This window comes from Bison bison, unplaced genomic scaffold (genome assembly GCF_000754665.1).
Source record: "Bison bison bison isolate TAMUID 2011002044 unplaced genomic scaffold, Bison_UMD1.0 scf7180017864215, whole genome shotgun sequence".
Taxonomy (NCBI): Eukaryota; Metazoa; Chordata; class Mammalia; order Artiodactyla; family Bovidae; genus Bison; species Bison bison.
In genome coordinates, this window is record NW_011494787.1 from 5676590 (window position 1) to 5693894 (window position 17305).

The 17305-nt window shown below is 37.3% G+C and overlaps 1 protein-coding gene across 1 annotated transcript in view; it reads right to left on the reverse strand.

Annotated features, from left to right (window-relative positions):
* Nucleotides 1–17305, reverse strand: part of ZBTB20 (zinc finger and BTB domain containing 20) — an 851623-nt gene that overhangs the window by 612816 nt on the left and 221502 nt on the right. The window contains exon 4 of the transcript XR_825707.1: nucleotides 9378–9423. The gene's annotated coding sequence lies outside the window, so the exon portion shown is untranslated. The remainder of the gene's footprint in view (nucleotides 1–9377; nucleotides 9424–17305) is intronic.

Genomic DNA, 17305 nt, shown 5'->3' on the forward strand with positions numbered 1-17305 from the left:
TTTCAGTAGTTTAAGAGTATGAAAGAGAATGTACTCACGATTCAACTACATCCATAAAAATACCAAAGTTTGAATGCAGCAAGTATTCTACAAATGCTGAACAGATATATTTTGTCAACTACAGAGGAGAAAAAGAATTAATGTGTAAGTATACAAATAAGCCTTCTGTAGTTATTTACTACAGAAAATTTAAGTTACACTCTATAGTATGTTGAATATATCCTCCAAATGTTCATGTCTATCTAGAAACTCAGAACCTGACATTTATGGAAATCAGGGCATTTGTAGATATAACTAGTTAAAGATCTTGTGATGAAATCATCTTGGATTTAAGGTTCAAGTCATTTAATCCAATGACTGGTGTTCTTATAAGAAGAGGAGAGAATAGAGAGATACACACAGAGAGGGAGGCCACATAAAGGTGGAAACAGAGTTTGAAGTTATGCTGCCAGACGTAGATGATTATGGTATTCATACAATCAGGTGGAAAACGAATTCAGTTATGTCAATAGATAGAACTATTTGCATTGAATGAATGAATGAATAAATAAATAAAACAAAAAGGTGATTTTGAACATGGATCAGCATGAAACAATTATTTTATAAATTAATATTAAATCTTTGTCACAGAGGAAAGAACATTGTTACTAAGAAGCAAATGATTTAACAGTATTAGTAATGACTAGGTTATAGAGTGTTTCTTAAATTCTTGTTTCTTTTTAGATAAGTATAATGTTCTAATCAAATAAATCCTACGTTTCATGTTATTTCAAGGCCTAGCTCAAATCCTGTGTTTTACTTGCAGCTCACTGAGCTCTTATTTCCACTGAAATCTTTTGTAATTAATGACTTGTTCAGCGATGACAAACGGGTTTCATCTTAAATCAACTGCCATCAACTGGTAAGTTAGCTGAAGTGTTGTCCTCAGGAGAATTCTTAGAGCAAGTTCTGGTCTAGTGGAAGAGAGAACCGTGATAGATCATTGATAGATTCATTGTCCTTCATGGGCAATGAAGGGCAGTAGGGGGACATTGGGTCCAGAGTCATATTTGACAACAAGAGTGCTAGTATTTTTACTTTTATAGCAATTATTTTTCACCAAATCCAGGTCTAGAGTATACATTTAATACTGAGTATCTTACTTTAGTTTATATCCTATATCTTCAAGTATACCATAATATTCTTATAGCCAAAAATCATATATACTTTACGTCTATAGCATAGGTTCAGTCATACCTTGCAAAATAGGCATTTGCTGATAACAAAATGACTTTTTTAGATTTTACTCATATTACTATTATTCATAAAAGTGAAAGTGAAGTCGCTCAGTTGCATCCAACCCTCAGCGACCCCATGGACTGCAGCCCACCAGGGTCCCCCGTCCCGGGGATTCTCCAGGCAAGAACACTGGAGTGGGTTGCATAAACAATATCTCAGAAGATTATTAATATTAAACCATTCTAAAGTAACTTTAGAATGCTTACTTAACTTATATGCAGAGTACATCACGAGAAATGCCCAGCTGGACGAAGCACAAGCTGGAATCAAGATTGCTGGGAGAAATATCAATAATCTCAGGTATGCAGATAATACCACAACTCATGGCAGAAAGCGAAGAAGAACTAAAGAGCCTCTTGATGAAAGTGAATGAGGAGAGTGAAAAAGTTGGCTTAAAACTCAACATTCAGAAAACTAAGATCGTGGTATCTGGTCCCATCCCTTCATGTCAAATAGATGGGGAAACAATGAAAACAGTGGCTGCCTTTATTTTTTTGGACTCCAAAATCACTGCAGATGGTGACTGCAGCCATGAAATTAAAAGACTCTTGCTCCTTGGATGAAAAGCTATGACCAACCTAGAGAGCATATTAAAAAGTCCATCTAGTCAAAGCTATGGTTTTTCCCATAGTCATGTGTAGATGTGAGAGTTGGACTATAAAGAAAGCTGAGCACTGAAGAATGATACTTTTGAACTGTGGTTGTAGAGAAGAGTCTTGAGAGTCCCTTGAACTGCAAGGAGATCCAACCAGTCCATCCTAAAGGAAATCAGTCCTGAATATTCATTGGAGGGACTGATGATGCTGAATCTGGAACTCCAATACTTTGGCTACCTGATGCAAAGAACTGACTCATTTGAAAAGATCCTGATGTTGGGAAAGATTGAAGGCGGGAAGAGAAGGGGACAACAGAGGATAAGATGATTGGATGGCATCACCAACTCGATGGACAAAAATTTGAGTAAGCTCCGGGAGTTGATGATGGACAGGGAATCCTGGCATGCTGCAGACCATGGGGTCGCAAAGAGTCGGACAGAACTGTGTGACTTAACTGAACTGAAAGAAACGTTACTACATAAGCTCTCAATTTCAGGTAAATGTGTTGACTTCATCAATTCCAGGTTCAAATTAAACATCAGTAAATCGATAATATTTCAAAATTAAATATATGCCTGCCAAATAATATTATTTGTACAATATTATCTGTTACAATAATGGAACAAACAGAAGATAAAGAAAACAAGCATTCAAAAATAGATTTAAGCTTTTTAAAATTCTAAATATACATCTTTTAAAAATATATTATATATATTTAGTATGCCCTACAATTTCTATCCCTTTTTCAGTAGACTGCATCTTCTTATACCTAGTAAGTGCTGAAGAAATCCATGTCGATTAGTTTAGTTACATTAAAGAAATAGTTCCATTTTATATTCCCTCCTGCTTAGCAAATGTATTTATCATATTCCATAACAGCTCACAGTTTGTTATACATTAATTGCTCATTCTCTGTGCCAATAAGACTGTGTTGGAACAGCAAATGAATTTGGTACGTTCATTTAAATGATTCTGCAAACCACAGGCTACTCAGTTGTCTAATGATAAGAGAGTCTCAAAGCCACCTGATCACCATTATACTCCCTTATTTTTTTGGACTAGCATGATCAATACTGTCAGGATCTCAACACAGAGAAGAATGAGAAGGAAAAGTTTACCTCAGACATAATCATGAAAAGGGGCTTTATTAATTCAGGCACCAATGGTGATGTGGCTAGATTGGAAGGAGAATGGAATATAGGATTTGAAGTGCTTTATCTGCTCCAAGACCAATGCTGGTTTTGGCACTTCTTTCACTCTAGTGAGTTGCAAAAAAACAAGCAGGTGCTAGCAATCTGAGAGACCACATGCCAGCTACAGCTGCTTCAAACTGATTCAATTACATCTGCCTGAATAGTCCCAGGACATCAAACCAGTTGAAGAGATCTATAGGTTGCAAGGAGACCTTGTCTATCCTAAGACAACCACCTGCAAATCTCCACGTTTGGATAAACGTGATCATTCTGTCCCTAGGCACAGGAAAACAGACTGGAGTTGGGGGCGGAGGGGAAGGGGAATGTGATTTTAATTCACTTTAAAATTAAAAATTGGTTGGAGAGAGAACACAAAAGGTCCCTTTGAATTTTCATCTTTAAAATCTGAGAGTAGCTGAGGTCTTACGGAGACTTTGAAACAGTCTGATTCTGTGATAACATTTCCCAAATCATTGGGTTCAGCGCATTTACAGAACATACTCTTGGGATCTGGACTTCGCTCCAAACCTTGTTTGTACAAAAAGGGGCCAAGCAGCTGGGAAATTCTGGAGTGGAGTGTGTCCTCATTAGTTCCCATCTGCCACCAGAACTCAGCTCATGGCAAGTTTGGCTAAGTCCTGGTGTACTCAGGTCCAAATGTGGGTCAGTTTTAATTACACTATACAGAATTCTGTGTGCAGTTTTTAAATCCTTATTATACAGCACAGAGGAATGGGCAGCTCTCCAGCTAATCAATTTTTTAAAAGTACATATATAAAAATTTTAAACCAGGCTAGACAACAGTGGGTGGAAAAAAAAATCTTATAAATGAGTACAAGGGTTACTTAAGAGAATTATTAGTGAAATCGGGTCATGAGCAAGTCTGCTTTAAGACTTCAAAGTGAGGACAAACTGTTACAATGGTAAGATAGAAAACTTAAAATGAGGTGCACAAGGCCCCTTGCTCCTCCATGTAAATGAGTAACAACAAGGCTGTGACCAGTTTATCGTAAATACCTACGGCAACATTGGCTTTCACATAAGCAGAGATATTCCTTATTTTGTTATTCTTTACACTTATTTCTTTTCAAGGAATACCTCATGGTAGATATTGTAAAAAAAATGGGGAAAAATCATAAACTACCTGTTAAGAGTGAAAACAAAGATGAAGGAGAGGAGAGAGAGAGAGACAAGGAAAGCAGAGTGCACATGTGTTGAGAAGCAGACTCTGAGCATGACTTGGCTCTCGATGCCACCCACACAAACTGGGGCCAGAATCAACCCATGCAGTCTATGTTCAGAATCCGTCCTATCCAAAAGCTTCATCAGGTGCAGAAGAGCTAAAACACAGCCTTCAAAGACAACTGTCAGCAAAAAATTCAGGAGTGAAGATGTAGGCAGTCAATACTGGACATTTATACAATAGCATAATGCACCATTTTTGATGGATAAAATGTCCTTTGGCACAAACCTTAATGACAGAAAAAAAAATCCCTTAAATGCTCAGAGTATTTTGGGGGCCTCTGACTGAGATGTTAGGAAACTGATACATTTAAAAGGCAGGACTGAATTTTGGGTTCAAGTACTACCATTTCACATTTACTGTCAGTATGATCTTGGACAAATTGCTTATTCTTTCTGTGTGTAAGGTTTTTTTTTTTCCCCACCTGTAAAATGGGCAAAACAGCATCTACCTAACAGATTGTTGAAAGAATTATCAAATATATATATAATATACATAATAATATATATAAATACTTATATACATATATATATATGTATATATATATCCCTGGGTTGAGAAGATTTCCCTAGAGAAAGGAATGGCTACCCACTCCAGTATTATTCTTGCCTGGAGAATTCCATGGACAAAGGAGTCTGGCGAGCTACAATCTAATGGGTCACAAAGAGTCGGATGCTCCTGAGCAACTAACACAACATATCTATATATAAAAATTTCCCTGGAATATAAAAGTCACTCTGTATTGGTATACACTCCTTGAGTTGAGTTTCACTCCTTGGATGAAAAGCTATGACCAACCTAGACAGCATATTAAAATCAGAGGCATTACTTTGCCAACAAAGTTCCATCTAGTCAAAGCTATGGTTTTTCCAGTAGTCATGTTCTAATGTGAGAGTTGGACCATAAAGAAAGCTGAGCGCCAAAGAACTGATGCTTTTGAACTGTGGTGTTAGAGAAGACTCTTTAGAGTCTCTTGCACTGCAAGGAGATCAAACCAGTCAATCCTAAAGTAAATCAACCCTGAAAATTCATTGGAAGGACTGATGCTGAAGCTGAAACTCCAATACTTTGGCCACCTGATGAGAAGAGCTGACTCACTGGAAAAGACCCTGATGTTGGAAAAGATTGAAGGCAGGAGGAGAAGGAGTCGACAGAGGATGAGATGGTTGGATGGCATCATGGATTCAATGGACATGAGTTTGAGCAAGCTCTAGGGGTTGGTGATGGATAGGGAAGCCTGGTGTGCTGCAGTCCATGGGGTCGCAAAGAGTCGGACATGACTGAGCAACTGAACTGAACTACCCATTATACTGTGTAACCCTGACAAGTACATGAACTTTTCTGAGCTTATTTTCTCATCATGGATAAAACAAAGATATTAAATAGATAACTATTAAGATCCCTTCAAGTTCTAACCCTATGTGATTTTTAGAATTTCTTCTAAAAGAAATTAGAGGTAATTAGATAGAACTTTCAGAACAATCAATGTGACAATGTCCAGACCAAGATACTTGCTCTCAGGCAAGTAGGTGATCTTCCTTCAGCATCTAAGTTGTAGTAGTTGTGGGGATAGTGTTGGAAATAATAGTAGTTGGGCTAAGATTTATTCAGCATTTGCTATATATCAACCACTGAACTAAGAATTTTACATGTGTTGTTATATCTAACTCAACACAGCAATATATAATGTAGATACTACTATTTTTCCAATTTTCCAAAGGACTAACAAAGCAAACAAACAAACAAAAAATTAGGTTAACTTGACTGGGTCTATACTAATAAGTGTTGAAGACAAAAGGAGCTCTGTTGACATATCTCTGTATGCTCTTTGAGAGCAAGGACACTGTTTTATCTATTTAGCCTAACTCAGTGTCTAACAAATGGTACGTATTCAATTATTGTGTGGAATAAAAGAAAGGAAGGAAATGAGGGAGGGAGAAAAGGAAGGGGAGAGAGAAAGAAATTATATCTAGACATGCTATGTCCTCAATAAATATTTCTTCCTTTAACCCTTTCTTTCTTTAACCCTGAAATCACAGGGAAATCTGCAGTAATGTTCAGGAATCCTAGGGTTTAGTGATCTTTCCCTCCTGAGTATTCCAAACTGTAATTCCTAGTACAGGTCACTGAAGCATCTGCTATCATCTGGTTTAGTATTCTAGCTAATAGATAGTTTTGGTTCTCTCTCAATTCTAACATTAGTCTAACAAAAGAATATAGTTGATTCTACCACACTAAGTTTCTGGAAAAAAAGAATGTCCCTGATATTGGTCTCTCATCCACTGGTGTAAACTAAAATGAAAGAAAAGCTATTCCCAGAGGAAACAGCTTGTGTACTTCCAAACCTAACAGTACACATGAATATCATCAACCAGAATTTGAGATGCCTAAGAAAGATGTTTTGATGCAGATAAAGGGATCACTTTGCTACTTCTGCCATTGTTATAGGACCGTCTCGTGCCATACATAATGGAACTTTAGAGGGGCGTTAACTAAAGCAGGTCATGACAAACACTACTTTGACTCTACTTCTACTTGGCTTTTTCTTCATTTATTTACAATTAGAATTCAGTGAATAACAGAAACCATAATTATAAACATGTGTACAGTAAACACAGGGCCCACTACTTATGTTTAGGAGAACACAAATTTTTAAATGTGATCTGATCTACCCGATCCTAAGAAAGCCTGCATAGTTTGTGTTTTCAGTGAGATAGTGATAGGGTCGGGGTAGGAGAGTTTGGGGGAGAAAATGATTGCTTAGGAAAGCCATAGCATTGCTCACACAACACAGAATTTTATTTACATCTATGCTGAAAACATTTTCTAGGTGATTAGTGACTTAGTCATCGAATACCTCAGCATTCTGTGTAAAAGAGGGATAATGTAAAGACTTCTCATAGTCAGCACAATGAATGCAAAGTATATTGCAAATAGTGTTATGGCAATTCTTGATTGTGTTGAGTATCAATTCTTTTATATTCATTTCTCATTTTAAGGAAAGAATTTATCAGTAGTCTCATCTCCATCTCATCCACAGTGTGAGAGCTAAAGGAAGTACATGAAGACCATCCAAAATATAAAGCAAATAACAAGTTTCTAGGCCTCTATTCTTTCAGAAATGTTTTATTTATACGTGCATTCATTCAACATTTACTTACCACCTAGTATGTACAAGGCATTGTATTAAGAGACTGTGGAAAACCATACACTTAGCTCAGTACCTATGTGTCTTACTCCCAAAGAGGTCAATTAAATTCATATTATGGTAGTTAAAAAAAAAAAAAAAACAGATTTAAACAGGTCAATAAAAGAAGATACACAAGCTCTAAGATTTTATGTTATGAAATACCAATAGAAACTCGTAAGCATTTTTAAAAAGACTAATGCAAGTTATTTGAATAAGTTTTCAATATCAGGAATTTGGTACTACCAAATAAATTAATTAAATGCTTTGTATATTGAGTTGCCGCTTTTTATATTATATTTATAGAACTTTAGCTAACTAGTACAGGATATAGTTCATATTAGCTTGTCTATGTTAAAAATATAGATACTTGTCAGAAACCTTGTAGACCTGTTATCTAAAAGAAACATCACTAACAGAAATGCTTAGGAAAAAACATCAAGTGACTAGGATTTGATAAAGGATTTCTTTTGTGGCTCAGCTGGTAAAGAATCTGCCTGCAATGCAAGAGACCTGGCTTTGATCCCTGGGTTGGGAAGATCCCTGGAGAAGAGAAAGGCTACCCACTCCAGCATTCTGGCCTGGAGAATTCCATGGACTGTATAGTCCATGCGGTCCGACACGCAAAGAGTCGGACACAACTGAGCGACTTTCACTTTCAATTTCAGGATTTGATAAAACTAAAGGATGATATTCCAGTCTTAAATTTTACATCTGGATTTTAGTTCCTCTTCAAAGATAATTATCTAATTTTTCCTTATTTTCTCTCTCACTTCCACTCAGCTGCAATGGAGACACATGCACAAATCAAGAAATCATCTTGAATTTTCCTAATATCACTTAAATTTTCTGAATATGCCCCATGTGTCCACTAATAGCCAAATGCTTTCAAATCTGTTCAGCTAAATGGATCAATAACTACATCCAGCCTCACATAGTGGGGTTGCCAACATAGTGAAACTGAGCCAAACAGAAAATGTCTCTATGAGGACAAAAATTATTATCAACCCAGTTATCTTGAGAGATCCACTCTCCCCAGGTATTCTTTGGAGAACTTAGCATACACATTATCTAGGGCAGTCAACAGTTGCTAAGAAAATATTTGAGACTGAGAACAAAGAATTTGGATAAAATATTTGGGAACTAGAATCAATGAGTTTTATAATAAACCAATGTAATAGCTCAAGGACTACATCAAGCAAGAATCTTTCAAACTTGGAGGACACAAAATATGTAACAGCACAAGCAAACTGCTAACAAGCTTCTCTGTGCACTCAATCATATGACACAGCTGCAAACAACAATTGAGCAGGTGCAACCAAGCTTTTGAGAATTCCTGCCTGTTGCCCAGAAACCACACCACCACACAGTTGAGGTTTTCAAACAGGTGCAAACATTTTTTTTCCCATTACTCTAGTACTTGAGACAGTGCAGCAGACAGGAAGTACATCTGCAACTACTCCTTACCTAAAGCAGCCAGCACAGAAAATAAACTCAAAAGTGACACAAAAAAAGTTTTAACATAAAACAATAGTGTCAAAAACAGTAGTTTTGCAATAGTCTCTGATCCCACATCAGGAGCCGCTTTAATAGAACAGTTCCATAAAACAGTTTCTAATCTTTCCATTAGATGAATGCTTTGTAACTGAAATTATTCTGCTTCATCAAATCATAGAAATGTTTATTTGATTCTTACAATAGAGTGAAATGCAAGGTATGTATAAAATGTAATATCCTTTGATGCTTGCCAATATTTGAAGGTACTCAAAAATTAACATTTTCACATTATGAAATCTGTAAGCAATTTTAATGCCCCCAAATGTAATCACTTCCCAGCTAATATGTAGATGAACATAACTATAGGTAATTCACATACATACCTGTGCAGCTATGGGGCACAGACAGACTTGCAATTTATCAGGTACTCTGAAATGTAAAACAAATATATTTTGTAAGTAAAAATAATTTTTGAAGTGGAGCCAGTATTTATGCTGAGACAATTTCTGCAGAGAAGTAGAAAAGATTGTAGTCCTTAAACAAGTGGGCTATTTTATATCTGAATTTTCCCCATAGGATATTTCAGTTCACCTTAAATTCATACGTGTGAGTATATGCACACACAGCTTCCGGAACAGTGTGATCAAAAACAAGTACCAGCAAGGGACTAAGACTCACCACGGTCTCTGAAATGAAAATATTTTTACCAGAGGATGAAACAAACACTTAAAATTGATTTTTTTCTTTGGTGTTGTTCCATGACTGTGGCCTTCCTAATACAAATACGACTGCTACTCAGATTCATCAACGCTCAGTTTGGACTGGTGAGGAAGAAAGGTGCTTTTGTAGAGCAGTCCACAGAAATGCATAAATAAATAAAATAAGCTCTATGCTCATTAACTTCAAGTTACAACAGCAAACAGAAAGGAGATTTCTATAAGAGGAAATGCTAAAGCCACATTAGATATGATGCCTCAGTGCAACACAGTAAGAAAACTGCCATCGAAGTAGGTATTGGAAAGAAGTCCAGCTTAAACAAAGTATGCAGAGTTTACAATTAGACCCAAAAAATATCTGCATGAAGGTGGAAACTGTATTGCAAAATGCAGCCTCTGAACTACTGTGACCTTAAACATATTCATAATCTCTCTGAAAGCAAACTAAAATATTTAATCTCTATACCTCTGAACATAGTTGATGATAGGAACATATTAAAATCATTAAGTTTAGTTGATAAAACTTGCTTAAAAGTGTGAAAAAAATAATCAATTTGTATGATGACAGTGAAACACCTCTTCATACACTTCTGAGGGGAGTATGAATTGCTAAAATTTTTCTGTTAAACTATTGAGTAATATGATTAAGAATTTAAAATTCAGAATCTCTCATTCTACAGTAATTTTAATTCTAAAATTCTACCTTACATAACTGAACATCAACAGAGATTTATGTTAGCAAAAAAATAAAACTAACCTAGCTAAGCTAAATTTTCCACAGTAGAAAAATAAAGTATAGCACATCCATATAAAGAAATATTTTGAAACTATCTGCAGGGTAGTTTGTGGTTCTAAAGTATGTTATAAACACACAGAGTACCAATCGTATGGACATAATAGAATTTGTGTGGCTGAGAGAAAAAATAAGAACACGAAAAATTAAATGATTACATTTGGATAATAAGATTACACATGATGTTAATTTTTCTTTTTACTTTCACACATAGTTAACCACTACAATAGACATGACTTTTATAATAAGAAAAACACTAGTTGTCAGAGAAGGGTAAAGGGAAAAAGTTTTAGAGTGCCATATGGAAATGATAAATCTAACCTTCATATGTGAAATAAATTAACTCAGTCGCACATGAAATCCACTAAGAATACCTACAGTGAAAAACACATCCTCCCTGGTTCCTCATAGGGGTACAGCCGGGGTCTCTTTTATCCCATTGCTTTAGAATATAAACCAGTAATTTGATAACACATTTTTTAATCATCTTAGTAAAACTTTCTTAATTATGCAGAGTGAAATGATGGCAAGAACAATTTAGGACTGCAAATCTGTTCAACCTATTACAAACTAATTTATTTAATAAGTCAACAATATTTAGTGAGCATCTATTGCATGCGAAGTACTGTTCATTATATTTAAAAGATAAATTAGAAAACACCTCATAGAGCTAACAATTTAAAAGGACTTTTAAAATTAATGCATTTCTTTTGCTGTTTCTCATACAGGGTTATTGTTACCATCTTTCTAAATTCCATATATATGCGTTAGTATACTGTATTGGTGTTTTTCTTTCTGGCTTACTTCACTCTGTATAATAGGCTCCAGTGTCATCCACCTCATTAGAATTGATTGAAATGTATTCTTTTTAATGGCTGAGTAATACTCCATTGTGTATATGTACCACAGCTTTCTTATCCATTCGTCTGCTGATGGACGTCTAGGTTGCTTCCACGTCCTGGCTATTATAAACAGTGCTGCAATGAACATTGGGGTACACGTGTCTCTTTCCCTTCTGGTTTCCTCAGTGTGTATGCCCAGCAGTGGGATTGCTGGGTCGTATGGCAGTTCTATTTTCCAGGTTCGATGCATGATACAGGATGCTCGGGGCTGGTGCCCTGGGATGACCCAGAGGGATGGTACAGGAAGGGAGGTGGGAGGGGGGTTCAGGATGGGGAACACGAGTACACCGTGGCAGATTCATGTTGATGTATGGCACAACCAATACAATATTGTAAAGTAATTAGCCTCCAATTAAAATAAATAAATTTATATTTAAAAATTAATGCATTTCTATTAATTTTACTGTGAATCCAAAACTGATCCAAAATAATAGTATTAAAAAAACAACAAAAACAAAACAAAATTTAAAATATTTACTACAGCTCAGATAAAGACATAAACACAATACATACGGTTTAAGGAATTTGTGACAGATCTGGCACTCTTTGAGAAAACATATCAGGTTGATTTTTTTGTATTATTGAGCAAAAACTGATATTTACATAACACCCAAAAAGTCTTAAGTACATGAATGTGTATCACTTATAAAATGCCCTAGTAAATTACTATAAGAAACGCTGGACTGGAAGAAACACAAGCTGGAATCAAGATTGCCTGGAGAAATATCAATAACCTCAGATATGCAGATGACACCACCCTTATGGCAGAAACTGAAGAGGAACTAAAAAGCCTCTTGATGAAAGTGAAAGCAGAGAGTGAAAAAGTTGGCTTAAAGCTCAATATTCAGAAAACGAAGATCATGGCATCCAGTCCCATCACTTCATGGGAAGTAGATGGGGAAACAGTGGAAACAGTGTCAGACTTTATTTTTTTGGGCTCCAAAATCACTACAGATGGTGACTTCAGCCATGAAATTAAAAGACGCTTACTCCTTGGAAGGAAAGTTATGACCAACCTAGATAGCATATTGAAAAGCAGAGACATTACTTTGCCAACAAAGGTTCATCTAGTCAAGGCTATATTTTTCCTGTGGTCATGTATGGATGTGAGAGTCGGACTGTGAAGAAGGCTGAGTGCCGAAGAAATGATGCTTTTGAACTGTGGTGTTGGAGAAGACTCTTGAGAGTCTCTCGGACTGAAAGGAGTACCAATCAGTCCATTCTGAAGGAGATCAGCCCTGGGATTTCTTTGGAAGGAATGATGCTAAAGCTGAAACTCCAGTACTTTTGGCCACCTCATGCAAAGAGTGACTCATTGGAAAAGTCTCTGATGCTGAGAGTGATTGGGGCCAGGAGGAGAAGGGGACGACAGAGGATGAGATGGCTGGATGGCATCACTAACTCGATGGACGTGAGTCTGAGTGAACTCCGGGAGTTGGTGATGGACAGGGAGGCCTGGCGTGCTGCAACACATGGCATCGCAAAGAGTCGGACATGACTGAGCGACTGATCTGATCTGATGTATTTTTTATCCTTATGTAGTCTACTTTTTGTTAACAGAATTATATATTAGGAGACCAGTATGAAAAAAAATTGATTCAATCTCAGATACCAGGTGTGTAAGACTGTCTCTGATTACCTAAAGCTACATAAAACATATGCACAATTATTAACAAGATATAGTTATTTATTGTCACTCGAAGTAAATAAGTGAGTTACTTTCTAACTTTACCAAAGACAATGCTGTACTGTCATCTCCAGGGAAAGAAGGTAAGGCTGGACAGACCAGTGCTGAGGGAATCCCTGGTAACCAAGGGGGGTGGTGGTGAGGGATGTGAAGCACTTGGTTGAGCAGATAAAAGAATGCAGCACACAGTATCCTTGTGACCTGTAACCATAGTGGGCATTTGCCTCTCTGAAGCTAGTGCCACATGATGGCCCTCAGGTTCAGTCAATGGGGTCAGCCTGTGTGAAGCTGTGCCACTCAGTAAGAGAAGCTATTTATGGGATCAATGACCTGTGGGTCTGGGACAACAGCAGAGTTATATGAGGCAGGATAGTTTTGCTACCAGAGAAACCTAGAATTGAGTTCTAGATCCCTCTTTTCAATTGAATTATCTTAAATGAGTTAATGGTTCCCTGTCTGTAAAATGATGATCTGGATCTCCTGATGGTGCAGTGGTAAAGAATACATCGGTCAATGCAGGAGATGTGAGTTCAATCCCTGGGTCGGGAAGATCCACTGGAGAAGGAAGTTGCCACCTCAGTATTTCGTATTCAGTAGTTCCCACTCCAGTATTCTTGCCTGGGAAATCCCATAGACAGGGGAATCTGGCAGGCTACAACCCATGGGGTCGCAAAAAGAGTCGGACATGACTTAGTGACTAAACAACAACAAAAATTATGATCATGTTACCTAACCTATAAGATTGTTTGTGCCTATGCATCCCTGGAAGCTCAGCTGGTAAAGAATCCACCTGCAATGCAGAAGACCCTGTTTCAATTCCTGGGTCCAGAAGATCCCCTCGAGAAGGGATAAGCTACCCAACCACTATTCTTGGGCTTCCCTGGGTGACTCAGATGGTAATGAATCCATCTGAAATGCGGGAGACCTGGGTTCAATACCTGGGTTGGGAAGATCCCTTGGAGGAGGGCATGGCAACCCACTCCAGTTTTCTTGCCTGGAGAATCCCCATGGACAAAGGAGCCTGGTGGGCTACAGTCCATGGGCTCTCAAAGAGTTGGACATGACTGAGTGACTAAGCACACATTATATGTGATAGGCATGGAAAAGAACTAGCACAGTATGAAAGTAAACGTTGCTGAACAGAAGCTATTGCTGCTGCTGCGTCACTTCAGTCATGTCCGACTCTGTGCGACCCCATAGATGGCAGCCCACCAGGCTTCCCGTCCCTGGGATTCTCCAGGCAAGAACACTGGAGTGGGTTGCCATTTCCTTCTCCATTGCATAAAAGTGAAAGGTGAAAGTGAAGTCGCTCAGTCATGTCCGACTCTAGCGACCCCATCGACTGCAACCTACCAGACTCCTCCATCCATGGGATTTTCTAGGCAAAAGTACTAGAGTGGGGTGCCATTGCCTTCTCCAAACAGAAGATATTAGTATTGTCCTAATTGTATGAGGAAAGGAGAGGATGTTTGTACCTTTAAGCTAAAGAAGGAGTAAGGAGTTAGAAAGATAGCTTGCTCAATATATCACTTTCTATTCTATAGCTCATCTAGGAGCCAGTCATATGCTGGATGTTCACAGAACATTTCTGAATCAGTAAACACTCGAACAATATTAATAGCTACAATGTGCAACTCTAACCAGCATTTTAAAGCACCAATTCTATTACGCAAGAGGAAGGCAGTAATATGTGCCCATTTTTCTGAATGAAAAATGAAGGACCACTGTCTACACTTAACTGAAACAATCAGGAAATGGAACTATAAGGGCAAAGGTAAACAATTATTCAGCTGGAATCAGGACCAGGTGTTGTAGGCTCCTTAAAAATCACACATGAACAGTATCACTTTTTTAGGTATTCTAAAGAGACTCTGCAAATGACCTGAGTTCACATACAGCACAAGATTTTGCAAATAGAAGTAAAAAAATATTACAATTGGCTTTGCTCTCAGGGCTTAAAATACACAAATTAATACATACTGAGGTTCTAGACCTTCTAATTTGATCTGGAGGACAGCACAAAGAATTGTTACACAGTGCCTTTAGAATCTATTGCAGTTTACATAATCCCTAGAATTGTTTGGGTTTTATGAGGGTGAAGTTACTATCAGTACCATTCCTGATGGAGATATACTATAGAGGATTTATTTTTTAAGTTCTTTCTACTTCTAGGTTGGCATAGCTGTGTTCCCCAGTGGGAACTGAATAGGTCTGACTTTGTGCTGTGTAGACTAAAAGTTTATCTTCCCTTCATACTGGATGGGCCTAGCTAGTGATGGAAGAGGGGGTGTTTAATGTTACCTCTTGAGCCATTAATAAATCAAATACCTAATTCACTTATTGTGGTGCTGGAGAAGACTCTTGAGAGTTCTTTGGCCTAAAAGGAGATCAAATCAGTCAATCCTAAAGGAAATCAACACTGCATATTCATTGGAAGGACTGACACTGAAGCTGAAGCTCCAATACTTTGGCTACCTGATATGAAGAACCAACTCATTGGAAAAGAACCTGATGCTGGGTAAGACTGAGGGCAGGAGGAGAAGGGAGTGACAGAGGATGAGATGGTTGGATAGCATCACTGACTCAATGGACTTGAGTTTAGGCAAACTTCAGGAGATAGTGAAGGACATGGAAGTCTGGTGTGATACAGTTCATGGAGTCGCAAAGAGTCTGACAAAACTTAGCAACTGAACAACAGCAGCAGTTCACTTAAGGCACTGAAAAGAGTCTCAGCTGGGTCTGCAGGAGCAGTGGCTCCATAAAAGAACTCTGAGCCTAAATTTAAACTAAAAAATATTTCCCCTATGGCTGAATGAGCATTCTTAGGAATATTGAGTGGTTTACATTTTAAATTTGGCTTATTTTAAGAAAAGACACTATCTAATCTAAAATACTTTTATTTTATTTAATATGTATTTACTTCTTCCAGACCTACAATTGATCTGGGTGCTCAATCATTATTATATTATAAAATATAGATTTTAATAATCACTAAAGCCAGCTTATTTTTTTACATTGAGGTGTCCTGAATTCTGGAGTTTACCTGAACTCAAAGTTTATGAAGATTAAGAGGAATATAATTTTAAAAGCAGACTTGAAAAACTTGTTAGTTATGCTTATTTTTATAAATTACTAAGTTAGATTTAGCCCTATCAGAAAGGGGAATAAAGAGAAGCAAAAGTTATCTATTTATCAGTTCTGTGAACGGGAAACAGATAAAAGGCAATAAGGAAGGAAAAGGAAATCATATGATAAACACCCGTTAATCCAAAGGCATAGTTGGTCTGTCTAGACTTTAGGTCACACTTGCTCTAATAAAGCTATAGAGTGTAGTAAAAGCTAAGCTTACAAAATAAATGTAAAATTTCTATTATTATTACTGGCTACTACTTAAAATGAAACAATTTAATATCACATTTTATGTATAAACATGATGAATTTGGACTCTCCATAGAACCCTGATCCACAATATACTAAATATTAATAATTCTATCCTGTAAGTCACACTTCAGAGTTTATTAAATAGAAAATAGTTTTTTAATAGATGACTTTTATTTTTATTTTTTTAATTTTATTTTATTTTTAAACTTTACAATATTGTATTAGTTTTGCCAAATATTGAAATGAATCCGCCACAGGTATACCTGTGTTCCCCATCCTGAACCCTCCTCCTTCTGGGTCGTGCCAGTGCACCAGCCCCAAGCATCCAGTATCGTGCATCGAACCTGGACTGGTGACTCGTTTCATACATGATATTATACATGTTTCAATGCCATTCTCCCAAATCTCCCCACCCTCTCCCTCTCCCACAGAGTCCATAAGACTGATCTATACATCAGTGTCTCTTTCGCTGTCTCGTACACAGGGTTATTGTTACCATCTTTCTAAATTCCATATATATGCGTTAGTATACTGTATTGGTGTTTTTCTTTCTGGCTTACTTCACTCTGTATAATAGGCTCCAGTTTCATCCACCTCATTAGAACTGATTCAAATGTATTCTTTTTAATGGCTGAGTAATACTCCATTGTGTATATGTACCACTGCTTTCTTATCCATTCATCTGCTGATGGACATCTAGGTTGCTTCCATGTCCTGGCTATTATAAACAGTGCTGCGATGAACATTGGGGTACATGTGTCTCTTTCCCTTCTGGTTTCCTCAGTGTGTATGCCCAGCAGTGGGATTGCTGGATCATAAGGCAGTTCTATTT